Below are 13138 nucleotides of genomic sequence, written 5' to 3' on the forward strand. Positions count from 1 at the left end.
TTCATTGGTTTGAGCACAGAACCCAACTTCTTTCCTCAGGCAGCATGCTTGCACCTGTTGCCAAGTCAGTATTTTCCTCTTTCATTAAGTGGCTCCCTTGAGATTTAAGACTTGCACCTTGGTTTAGACAGCTTCAGCAGGGCTGCGGTTGGGGAAAGAGATGTCTAAAATATTTTCCCCAAGGTTCTTCAAGGCCAAAAGATAATTGGTTGAGGATGATTATTATTTTTTGTAAAAGACTGAAAGACTCCGTGCTTATGAATGTGTCTGGAGAGTTCTGCCCGTTGCGGACCCTCGCTGTGCCAAGGGTGGCCATCTGACCGGCAGCATTGGCGTCTTGCGGGAGTGTGTTAGGAAGGCAGGATCTTGGGTCCCACCCAGGCGCTGCCTTTTGCCGAGACCCGAAGGGGGTTTGCAAACAACAGAGCATGAGAATAAATAGGAGCCACTGTATCTTGAATGGGAAATTCTCTCTTTGTTCTCTCATGAACTTTGCTCTCTCTCTTTTCCCTTCTCCCCTCTCTCCCCCTACTTTGACTGTTAATCCATGGAGCTGTACTGGACCACCCTTGGGACACCTAGATTTTTCTCTGTATGAAGCATGTGAGGTGATTTGACAGCTGGAGACCTTCCTGTTAACAGCCATTATAATAAAACATTCCCCCAAACCAAATTCGACAATTATTAACATGTTTAAACAGAAAACGATGTTTACTAAAGCATTCTTCCTGAGGCTTAACATATCCTGTGAAGAGGGTGGGGTGGGGGTGAGGGGAGTAGATGGAAATGTTAGCTCTACCTGTAGTTCAAGGTAATGTCAGAACTAGAGGTTTAACCAAGAAAAAACAAAACAAAACAACAAAAAAAACCCAACCCAACAACAACAAAAGACCAAAAAAACCCCCAAACAAAACAAAACAAAAAACCCCCAAACCCCAAACCCTCTTTCTTGGAAGCTGGAGATGGAGATCCTTTTACATGTACGGTTGGTCAATGGAAACCTTGTTTTTAAAGTGACTCCTTTCAAATGATCGGAGGATGTGCTGGTTTTGGGAAGAGCAGACACACGCACAACACCCTTTAGTCAAGAACGTGAAGGTGCTTGAATGGGACGGGGACCCCAGCCGCACTTCAGCACCACGGCAGGTGTGACCTGGAGGGATTCGTTGCCGCCACATCCCCGATGCCTGACACAAAGCAGGTCCTCACTCAGTATCTCCTCCATGACAGGTGGCCGTCACTTCAGCTTGTGTCAGGGACCGAAAATACCCGAATCTTTTAAAGATACGAAGCCGCCTCTGTAAAGAGCGGGATGGGCTGCGCTGGGGGCAGAGGGAAGCTTAGCCCTCGGAAGTGCTTGCCTACTTTTCTTGTCATGTCCGGATGGGTGAAGGTGGCCTGTGGATGCTGAGTGTGGATGGAGGAAATTGGGGTCTTCCAGCCGTAGGGGGTTATCTACTTCCACCCTGCTCTCCACATGGGAACGCTCTCCACAGGTGGACTCAGCTGTTCACCAAATTTGTGCCGACAGTTTCCAAGGTGTGGGCCTGCCCCAGTCGGCACATGGCCCTTGGGGAGGAGACAAAGTACAGTCCCTCATAGTTCAGTATGAGAGTTGCAAATAGTGACACTACTTATTTCTTTAAAAATTTTTTTTTTTCTACCTGGGAATGCAGAGGAAGGAGCACCCCACTTCCTGAGACGAGGGTGGGGAGACGTGGGTGGCTTCACAGGCTGGATCCTGTCCTAAGCATTGCTTCTCAAGGATCAGAAGACATTCTCAGGGCAGCAAGTGACTATTTATTAAGGGTGCCAGGCACAAGTCGACGTGCTTTACATGTACTAATTCACTTAATCTTTCATAATGACCACTGGTGTATTGTGCCCATTCTGCAGATTAGGAAACTGAGGATTGATAAGGTAACACGTGCAGCTGGTAAGTGGCAGAGCAGAGAGTTCATGTAGGAAGTGCAGTGCCAGAGCCCTTATTCCTCAGCACAAGGCCAGACTCTTGCCCAGAAAGAAAAATATACTCCCAGCAGAAAGAAAAGGTCTGTGTATGGACCTTCTATGGAGGAGTGAGGAAGCATGGCATATTCTGGAAACTGAAAATCATTTAGTGTGACTTCTGAATAGAGCTTGGTATAATAGGTAGGGGCTGGGTCCTGAGTTTAGATTTTAAGGAATTTAGGATTCCTTTCTAGGTGATAGTTCTAGAAGGATTTTTTGGTGTGGTGGTAAAATATACATAATATAGAATTTAACCATTTTTAGCATTTAAAAAATTATTTATTTTAGAAAGTGGGGAGGGGCAGAGGGAGAGGGAGAGGGAGAGGGAGAGAAACTCAAGCAGACTCTGTGCTGACCACAGAGACTGATCTGGGGCTGGATCTCATGGTGCATAAGATCACGAGCCCAAACCAAAAGTCAAACCCTGAACCAACTGAGCCATGGAGGGAGCCCATCATTTTTAGCATTTTTGTGTATAATTCAGTGGCATGAAGTACATTCACATTGTTGTGATACCTTCACCACCGTCCATCTCCAGAACTTTTTCATCTTCCTAAATGGAAACTCTCTTCTCATTAAACAATCATTCCCAGTCTCCCTCCCCCAGCCCCGCCATCTACCATTCCACTTTCTGTCTATGAATGTGATGACTCTAGGAGCCTCGTGTAAGTGGGATTGTACAGCATTTGTCTTTTTGTAACTGCCTTATTTCACATAGCATCGGGTTCTTATGGCTCACCACATTGTAGTATGTGTCAGAGTTTCCTTCCTTTTCAAGGCTGAATAACATTCGGTTGTAGGTATGCCCCACATTTTATTTATCCATTCAACTGGTGGATGGACACTTGGGTTGCTTCTGCCTTTTATGAATTGATGGTTTTTAATCTGGGGAATGATAGAGTCAGGGTCACATTTCAGAGATCCAGAGGGGGAAAGAAATCTCTGGTTGCCAGGGTGAAGTTGACGAAGCTGCAGACCGCATCTCTCTTACATCCCCAGCTCCAAGCATGGTGCCTGGCATGTCATAATTACTCATTGATCATATGATCTCTCTAATTTTTTTAATAGCAGAAATCTCTATAATAGGTGGAAAATCATCTTTACACCTTAAAATTGAGGTAAAGGAGATTAGAAGACATAATACAATGAGGTACCTGAAAATACATTTAAGCCATCAAGGGCTTTATCCATGCAGGCTATTATCCTCATTATTTTCTCTATGTTTCTGATAACCCCGGACAAATTGTTGCTGGATTCAAAGGCCAAACTTTACTGGTATCTATACAGCTTTATTTCAATTTGTTCTTTCTTCACAGCTCTCAAAATACAGAGATCCTTACAGCTATCCTGATTTTCAAGTGAGTTTATGTGAAATATTTGGAAGTTCACTTCGCATTAGAAGATGCCTTCTCCTCGTTTAAAAATCATCTGTGTGTCTCAGGTAGATCTGTGTCCTAGTTTGCTGTGATATTTTACATGAGCATAGGAAGATTAGAAACCCATTAAAATATCACATTGTGAAAATTTTCAAACACACAAACATAGGGGGAATAGAGGGGCACAGTGAACACCTACCTATCCACCCAGATTTGACAGTTTCTGCTTTGCCTATCCATTTACACAATTTTTGTTGCAGACATTTAAAACATCTGTCCCATCATTACATTTTATTCCTAGGTACCTCCGACCGCATCTCTAAAAAATATGGGCAGTTTCCTTCACAATCACAATGCTATTTGCACACCTAAAAATTAGTATTACTTGCATAACCAAATTTTCTTGATTGACTCAAAAATGTTGAGTCAATGGTGTGTTCAGTTGAGGCTGCATGTCTTAGTTAGTTAGGGCTGCTTTGACAAAATACCATAGGCAGGGTGGCTTAAACAATAAACATTTATTTCTCACAGTTCTGGAGACAGGGAGTCCAAGATCAACATGCTGACAAATTTGGTATCTGGTACCAGAGACCTCTGCCTGGCTGGCAGACAGCAGTCTGCCTTCTTGCTGTGTACTTAATGTGGTGGAGAGAGGGCTCTGGTCTCTCTTTTTTTCTTATAAGGGCCCTAATTTCCATTATGGGGGCCCCATCCTTGGGACTTCATCTAAATCTAATTACCTCCTAAACTCCACCTTTAGCTACTTTCACACTGGGGATTAGGGCCTCAACATACAAATTTAGGTAGGGGGGACACAAACAGTCCATAACACTCCATAAATGTATCACAGTTGCAATTATGTATAATGTCTCTTTAGTTCCTCTTAATACAGAGCAGACCACTCCCCTTCATGGCATTTTTGCAAAACCGGGTCATTTTTTCTATAGAATGTCCCATATTCTGGATTCAACCATTGGTTTCCTCGTTTAATCACTGAGCTTGGTCTTCTACCTACCATATTTCCTGTAAATGGAGGTAGCTCTAGATAATGGATTAGGTTTAGCCTCATCACTTTTGGTAAGAATATTTTATAGATGGTTCTGTTTGCTTTTTGTTGCCTACACTGGGAGGTCCACAATATCTGGTCATTCACTTCAGTGCTGCTAAGAATCATTATGGATTCAGAGTGATCTTTAAAAATATACAGTAAAAAATCATTTTTCTTCTTATTCCAAAAATTAATTGCAAGTTAGTTGTAAAAGATTTACAGCATATGGATAAGCAAAAGAAATAAAGCTATCTTAATATCCTAACCCTAGATAACTGCCATCAAAATGGCAGTATTTAGTATTTCTTCGTAATATATATTATATCATAATCATCTCTTTTTACTTACTGTGAATATCATTTAAAGTATTGAAGTATTCTTCTACATGTCATTGGCCTTATATAGTGGAATCAGAATTTATTTAATTAATGTACTACTTTCGTACAAGTTGTGAAAACTGCAAATCCACTTGTCCAAATGCTCATTCAGATTTGGCCCCAAAGTGGTCTGAGAGTAAATGACTACTACATGGCTGTCCGCCTTCTGGGACCTCTGCTCTTCATTTCTGGGGGGTGAGGTGTGGTTAGGGGAATTAAGGGCAGAAGTAGGGATGGGATTGGGAGACTGGGTGCCATTGGAGGGGTCTTCTGAAGTGCTGAGCTGTATCATCTGTGTCCTACCGAGTAGTCTCCCTCGTTCCTGTGTTTAAGATTCCCTTTTAAAGTGTAACGGGCTGATTTCTTGTGCTTGTCTCACCCTTGCTCCTCAAAGCATGGATATGGGCCGGTGGCATCAGCATCTCCTGGAAGCTTCTTGGAAATGCAGTCTCGGGACCCGCCCTAAAGGGGCCAAACCAGAACCTGCATTTGAACCAGAGCCCCAGGAGTGACGTGTGAGACTCACTGTTTGAAAGCGTTTCTACTCAATTAATGGCTGGAAAAGCTGGTCCTTCGTGCGCTTCACGTGCTGAATTCAGCCATGGAAAAAAAATCGTAATGCCGGGCCAACTCGGCTGGCTTTCTTTCTAAGGACGGAAGAAAAATCTGGTGTACATTTTGGAGAGGTGAACCCGGCGGTGACTGGGAGCCTGGGATTTGCTCTTCAGACTCAGTCTTGATAACTGTGGGATGTTAAGAAGTTATAAGCGGTCCAATCTTTGGTTTCCTCCTCAGTATAATAGAGACGGTATTTCTTTTTTCACAGGGATAGCCTGAGGTTTAAGGCTATCATGCGTAGAAGCACTTAGCACAGTGGCACGTCCTAAGTGCTGAGCCAGCTATCGTTATTAATGATCACAAAATGCTGTTTTATGCAGCGGTGTTGGGAGCAAAGGTTAATTGATAAACATTACTTTGGGGAATACCAGGATGTTGAACTTTTTCCTTCTAACTTCAGCTGTAAAAGAAGTCACCAATTAGTTTTAGCTGCTGGCTCCATGTATAGAAAGTGATAAACCGTTTTAGGTTGAACAACCACCCACTACATACCCTATGTTGTCTTATTCTTTTACCCGATGAGAAAAAAAAAAAAAGCCCCACAAAACAAAACCCCAAAACCAAAAAACCCCCAAAACACAACTTCCTCTCCCTCTTTCTGAAAAGATCTTTTGCTTCAATACAGGCTGAGACTTAAATATACTTTGATTCAGAAGAGATTGTATTTACAGAGAAACTTCATCTTTAAAAAGATATGTCTAGTTCAATTCTATAGCGTTCTAAGAGAGCAACTCAACAAAGAAAGTTGCAATGAATCATGCAGTTGACTATGCTTTTTTGAAGTAAGTGAAATAAAACTACTACTAAATGCCGTGTGGACTTTTTCCAACCCCTAAAATAAATATTTGTAAAGCGAGCCTTGGTGGCATGAAGACCATGGTGATAGAGGATTGATACATGATAACATGTTTCTTAAAGATGGATCTCCTGACAATTAGAGGTCGAATTCTTATCCTGGAATTGAGCCAGAATGAGTAAAATCCTTTTAGTAGTAAGTACTCCCCTATGTGAAGGAAACACTCTCTTGGGGGCATTATTTAGTTCCACTGAAAGGAATCAACTCTGTGGCCATCTATAGAAATAAGTTTACCTTGTATGAATAACCCCTAAATTCTTAGGATTCTTTTAAGTACGTGAAGTGTCATCCTAAATAATTTTAACTTCAGCCAGCATGAGCTGCCCTCATTATTCCTGCAACTGTTCTCCTCCTAAGATACTCTCCTGCTTTAAATTGCTCCTGAGAAACTGGTGTTTTCATTGGAATCTGATCCCGGGTTATTACTGAGCAACTTTGCCGAGTCCCTTGTGATGAATACTGTTCAGAGTCCGCTCGACTTGCCTTTCAACAGGACCTGGGCCACGGCTTTCCTGTTGGTCAGCAAGTGGACAAGAACAGACTCTGTCACTGTGGAGATGGGATTCACAGCTTGTACTCCCGGTTAACAAACCTGATCCTGTGATTCACCTGTTTGGAACACGCGGCTGAATCAATAAATTCTAAATTCATTTCTAGAATGCATAGGTATGGCTTATTTGTATGTAATCTGTTGCAGAATTTGTCAGCCAAGAAAACTTAGTAGTAAGCTAATCATAATGATCTAATTAATTACACTTGTGTCCTAATTAATTTATACTTTTGTACTTTCAAATATTACGAAGCCCACACAAATCCACAAAATAGGCATCCCCCCCCATTCTTAATGTATTGTGATCGCTGCTTCTTGGTTATTTTGTATCTTTTTAGAGTTTCTTGTGCCAATAATTCAAACTGGTCTGCTTATAGCAACATTCTATTCTTTCATATTCTGTAAATCTCCTCGCCATCCCCCCAACACAGACTGCCCCCCCGCCAATAAGACAACACATATCCAATTTGCTTTAAACTCGTGGTTTGATTTTCATTAGTAGTATACAAATTTCTCCTAACTCGAATACCCATGAGCCAATGTTTATTTTCTAAGAGAGGCTTCTGTTATTCCTTTATTCCTCTTCTTTGAGTGAGTATATTTTTCCAAAATTAGTTTGTGATCTCCATTGTCAAAAGCTTGGAAATATTTGGAAATAACTCTCTGAAAACATCTGCCTAAGCCTGAGGAAAGCGAGTGGGGAAGTCTACACAGCACGGGTTTTCCTCAGAGCCAAGTCTAATGCAGAACGTTGATGCTTCCCGCCTTTCTCCAGGGACTGACCTACTGAATGATTCTGATTGTTGTTGAATTGGCAACTGTATCTGAGGAACCCGAAGGATGAATGTTTTGTGAACATCACTCAGCTGCAAAAACTTTTGCCTTGGGTATTTGTCGTGAAAGCTGTGAGTGGGGAAAGTCGCTATTTTATTTTTAAGCTACCTAGTTACAGAACAGGACAACTTTAGCTCTGCTGGCTGTTCTGTTGCTGTGTTAGTAATAATGCGCCAACATGCTTCACCCCAAGGTCCTCTGGCACGACAAGCCCTTTGCCTTTTTTTTTTTTTTTTGTGGTAAAATGTACATACATAAAATTTATTATTTTAACCATTTCTAACAGTACAGTTCAGGGGCATGAATCTCATTTATACTGATGAGCAAGCATCACCACTCTCCATTTTCAGAATTCTTTCACCTCCCAAACTGAATCTCTTTCCCCATTGAATAATAATTTCCCATTCACTACTCCATCCAGCCATTAGCAACCACCATTCAACTTTCTGTTTCTGTGAATCTGACTATTCTAGGGAATCTCGTATAAGTGGCATCGTACAGTATGTGTCCTTTTGTGACTGGCTTGTTTCACTCAGCAGAGTGTCCTTAAGGTTCATCTATGTTTAGAATGTGAGAGGATTTCCTTCTCTTTTAAAGCTCGATTCCACTGTATATGAATTCTGTTTTGTGTATATACAATGTATTGTTTACTCATTCCTCGGTAGATAGGCAGTTAAGTTGTTTCCACCACTTGGCTTTTGTGAACGGTGCTGCTTTGAACACAGTTGTACAAATACCTATTCGAATCTCTGCCTTCAATTCTTGTAGGTCTATACGCAGAAGTGAGAATTCTGGGCTGTGGTAATTCCATTATCTCGCATCCATTATTACGCTACACCATTTTACATTCCCGCCAGCAGTGCATGAGGATTCCAGCTTCTCCATATACTCACCACATTTTGTTGCTTTCTGTATTTGCTTTTTCTTTAATAAGCCACCCTAGTGGGTGTGAGGTGGTATCTCATTGTGGTTTTGATTTGCATTTTCCTGATGACTCATGATACGAGTATCTTTTTATGTACTCATTGATCATTTATATATCTTCTTTGGAGAAATGCCCTTTTTCATTTTTGAATTCTTTCTTTTCTCTTCTCTTCTCCTCTCTACCCCTCTCCTCTCCTCTCCTCTCTTCTCTTCCCTTCCCTTCCCTTCCCTACCCCCTCCCTCCCCTCCTTTACTCCCCCTCCCCTCCCCTCCTCTCTCCTTTTCTTTCCTTTCCTTTTCTATAGTTGTTAGGCCCTTTGCTTTTGTAGACCCGAAAGAGCAAAAACAACTCCATCAGTCAGTCAGTTAACGTGTCACCCCTTTATTTATTTATTTTTAAACTTTGGTCTACATTTTCTTTCTTTTTTATTATTGTTATTTTTTATTATGTTATGTTAGTCACCATACAGTATGTCATTAGTTTTTGATGTAGTGTTCCAAGATTCATTGTTTATGTGTAATACCCAGTGCTCCATGCAATACGTGCCCTCCTTGTATGGAACCAGAAAAGACCCCAAATTGCCAAGGAAATTTGAAAAAGGAAAACAAAGCTGGGGGCAGCATGTTGCTTGATTTCAAGCTATATTACAAAGTTGTGATCACCAAGACAGCATGGTACTGGCACAAAAACAGACACATAGACCAGTGGAACAGAATAGAGAGCCCAATATGAACCCTCAACTCTATGGTCCAATAATTTTTGACAAAGCAGAAAAAAATATACAGTGGAAAAAAGACAGTCTCTTCAATAAATGGTGCTGGGAAAATTGGACAGTTATGTACTGAAGAATGAAACTCAACCATTCTCTTACACCATGACCCCCCTTCATGAGGGCAGCATTATACTGAGCTGGTGCTCAATTTCGTTTAGATGGCAGTGCAAATGGCAACCTCCAGGTTACAGGAGTTGACTTTTTCTTATGGACCAGTTACCTAGGATTTACCCAGGGCCTTTACAGGGGCTGCAAACCAGGTTGTGGGAAGCGAGGGGGCAAAAGAGTCCCCACATAAATCAGCCAGGAGAGCTCACTGATCAGAAAATCCCCGCTTCCTCTGGTACAACAGCCCTCTGGGTCCTAACTTCAGTCTTCAGATATGATCTAACCACTAGGAGGAAAGAAGCGTCCCTGGGACAAAACACATTTTGGCACTTAGGGGTCTTCCAGATAAAAGCTTACATTTTTTTTTTTTTTAACATTTCTTTGAAACTGGGGACTTAACATGATTTAGGCTCATGAAAAGCCATCGTTAACGTGCACTCTTCTTCAACTAAGACATGGACCTTTACTCCACACGCTCTCTAAACACAGATAATTACCATGGCAACCACAGTGTTTCCTGATCTCATACGTACACTTGCACCTTTCTTAAAGAAACACAGAACACAACAATGTAGAATTAAAACAGTAAATCATTGGAATGTGTTTTATTTGTTGTTACATAGTTGTCAGAATTTAGGGAAGAGCTGGACATTGTCATCCACTATCAATTGTACTTGGAAAAAGTAGATGTTTGGCCAGGCCTTTTGACATCTTGCCAGAAAATAAGTTCTTGTTTGTAACATCGTGTAAGGAATGACCGATGGGTTTCTAGATTGTTACGGTCAGAAGATTTTCAAAGCAGAAAATGTCATTAAGAACACAAAGTACTGAATAGTATAGATTTTGACATGACACATCTCACAAGCCGACCATCTTTAGTTAAATTACAGTTATGATTACCCTAAAGTCGGTAAACGTTTGCACAAACATGCTTTTTTGGGTAGCATCTAATTTTATCTTTGGTTGTATTTGGAAACAGGCACAACAATTTTGTTGTGCCTTCAAAAGTCTTTCTTTTTTTGGCTATGTAAACAAGTCTTTTATTGCTCTATGAATACTTGATGAGTGGTCAGCAGAATGAAACCCATATGAAGCTTTCGTCAAGAGGCATCTCCCAGCAGCCTCTCACTAACTGCAGGACAGAGCAGAACCAAAGACCCACACGCTGAAGATAAGTAATGACAAAGGCTTTTAGCGAGACACCTGCCCTCAGCTTTGAATGTTTCAAAATGTTTTGTCCACGTATGAAGGGAAATATCTCCCCATAATTCCTCATGTGATGAGGACTAGCTTTCCTTCCAGCTAATGGAATGTGGCTCTGATTTCTCTATCGTTAACCACTCTGTCTCGGGAATACCAATGTTTTGATGAGAGAGAAGAAAGGACCCTCTTCTGTTTGATTGTTTTCTTTTAAATTAAAAGTAGTAATAAATCTTACTCAACCAAAATAACTGCTGAACATTTCATATTAACACAGCAGTGAAGATGAACTTGGGCAGCGCATGATAAATGTTTCTCTGTGCTTAGACTGGAATGCCTCCAAACCCTTCAACTCCCACACCAATTTGGAAAGGCCTACCTGAGGTTTTTATATCCTTAGCCTGAAGATTCATTTTTCATTTACAAGATTGAGCTCCCAAGTTTCAAGGACAACCATGCTATACTTCTGTAGAAAGTACACAGAGATAATGTTGGAATGAGAAACTTTTTTTTTTTTAAACCTGGTAAATATATTATTTGCCTTCCAAATCTAACATGTGTGGGCTTTTCTATGTTGTCTGTAGTTTAATTATAAATTGATAAGCCTCAGTTTTATGAGGCAAGGAATAAAGCAATTGGCAATCTCTTTATTAAGTGGTGTGGTGGCTTAGGAACAGAACTGACAGATCCTGACCCTTCTGTTGCTATCTTGTCAAAGAAGACAGTGTATGAGATGATGATATCAGACAGCCCATATCTGAGCCTGACCAGCCAGTCGAATGCTCTCTGCTTTCTCGTGCACAGGCTAGGCTTCACAGAGGAGGTGACACCCCAACAGGTGCGAGAAGAATGGAGAGAATGTGGAAGAAGTCCAAGTGCTGACAGGAGAGTGCAGTTGGTTGACGCACCTCTGAAGTAGTCATTACTTGGTTCCTGTACTGGTTCCTCGGAGCCCCAGATGCTAGATCGCATGGAAATCTTGATCTCAAGAGTTTTGTTTACTGTAGTTGGAACTGAAGGGAGGGATGGCTGATTCAGACGATTCAGACCTGGGAGATCAGTTCTTCCTCAGCTCTCACATTTGCCGTGAACTTGCTCGTGCTCCACCCTTGTTCAGCAGGCCATACACTAGACAATTGCTTCTCACCTTCGGTCTCACTTCAGCCATTGGCTCTTCGGGGATACATTTCCTGTTGTCTCTGGAAAGGTAAAAATCAACCCCCTTCTTACAAGTGTTCATAATCTCTAGTACTTTCCTTTGTAGCTGTGGTCACAACCTATTCATTAGTTCATTTGTTCACTCATTCGTTCATTCATTCATATGGAGGTATAGTTGACATACAATATTATTTCAGTTTCAGGGGCACAATGTCATGAGTCAGCATTGTATGTATTGTGAAATTATCAGCACAATAATTCTAGTTCACATTGTTCTCACACGGTTACATCTTTTTTTTTTTTTCCCGTATGATAAGCCCTTTTAAGATCTACTTAGCCACTTTCAAATACGCAACACAGTGTTATTAACTATAGTCACCTTGCTGTACATGACATCCTCATGACTTTTTTATTTTATGACTGGAATTTTGTGCATTTTGACCCCCTTCACCCATTTTGCTCACCCCTCTCACAACTTCATTTTTGTTTGTGTAATCATGGAATTATCTATGTAATCCCTATTAGATCTGAACTCCATGAGGGCAGACTGTTGTCTGGTGTTGGGAGCCTTGTATCTTGAGTATTGGCAGCTAGTACCTAGTCCCTGGCATACAGGAGGAGCTCAACAAATATTTCATGAATACATACTGTTGCAGCAATCCGGTGGATTCCTGGTGATGTTATTCATGCATGGGTTTACCTCTTCCTAATTCTCATACCCATTATCTACCCAAACTCCTTGGAGCCCACCTTTATTCAGTCCTCATCATGTTGTTGTGGACACTTCCTATAGGCTCCTGAATGGTTGTGCTCTCTGTGTTTTTGCCCTTTTCCATGTAAACAGTTGCTCTTACCGCTGGAATAAGCCTCAAAAATATGAATCTGGTCATGCTGCTCTCTGCTGAAGGTTAAAGCATCCTCCTCCCATGTGGTGATCTGCTCCCATTCCCCCACCCCCAAGCACCTGACTCTGTCCCATTATGCCCTCTGCAGAGCCTCCTTCAGCCCCCTGAAATCTTCTAGGTCGCTCACACTCCTCTGACTTTGCATATGCGGGTTTTTGAGGCAGGAATACCTTTGCTGCTGATCTTTTATCTGGAAAAATCACACTCAATCTCAAGACCCAACCCAAAGATTTCCCTCTATTAAGACTGCTCTAATCAACTCAATGGTTCCTTCTTTTCTGTGGTTTCTTCAACTGTGCCTGTTAGTTCTGCTTTTTGCACTTACCACATCGGACTGTGATTATTACCCTATATGTCCATCTCACATGATAGGTTGAGTTTCTGGAGGGCACAGAGTACAC

At 41.5% G+C, this 13138-nt stretch overlaps 1 pseudogene; it reads left to right on the forward strand.

The window, feature by feature from the left end:
• The first annotated feature begins 1383 nt into the window (after positions 1-1383).
• The window catches only part of LOC125095607 (tigger transposable element-derived protein 1-like), a 45799-nt pseudogene continuing 34044 nt past the window's right edge, over positions 1384-13138 (forward strand).

The sequence above is a fragment of the Lutra lutra genome, chromosome 3, assembly GCF_902655055.1.
Source record: "Lutra lutra chromosome 3, mLutLut1.2, whole genome shotgun sequence".
NCBI classification, from domain to species: Eukaryota; Metazoa; Chordata; class Mammalia; order Carnivora; family Mustelidae; genus Lutra; species Lutra lutra.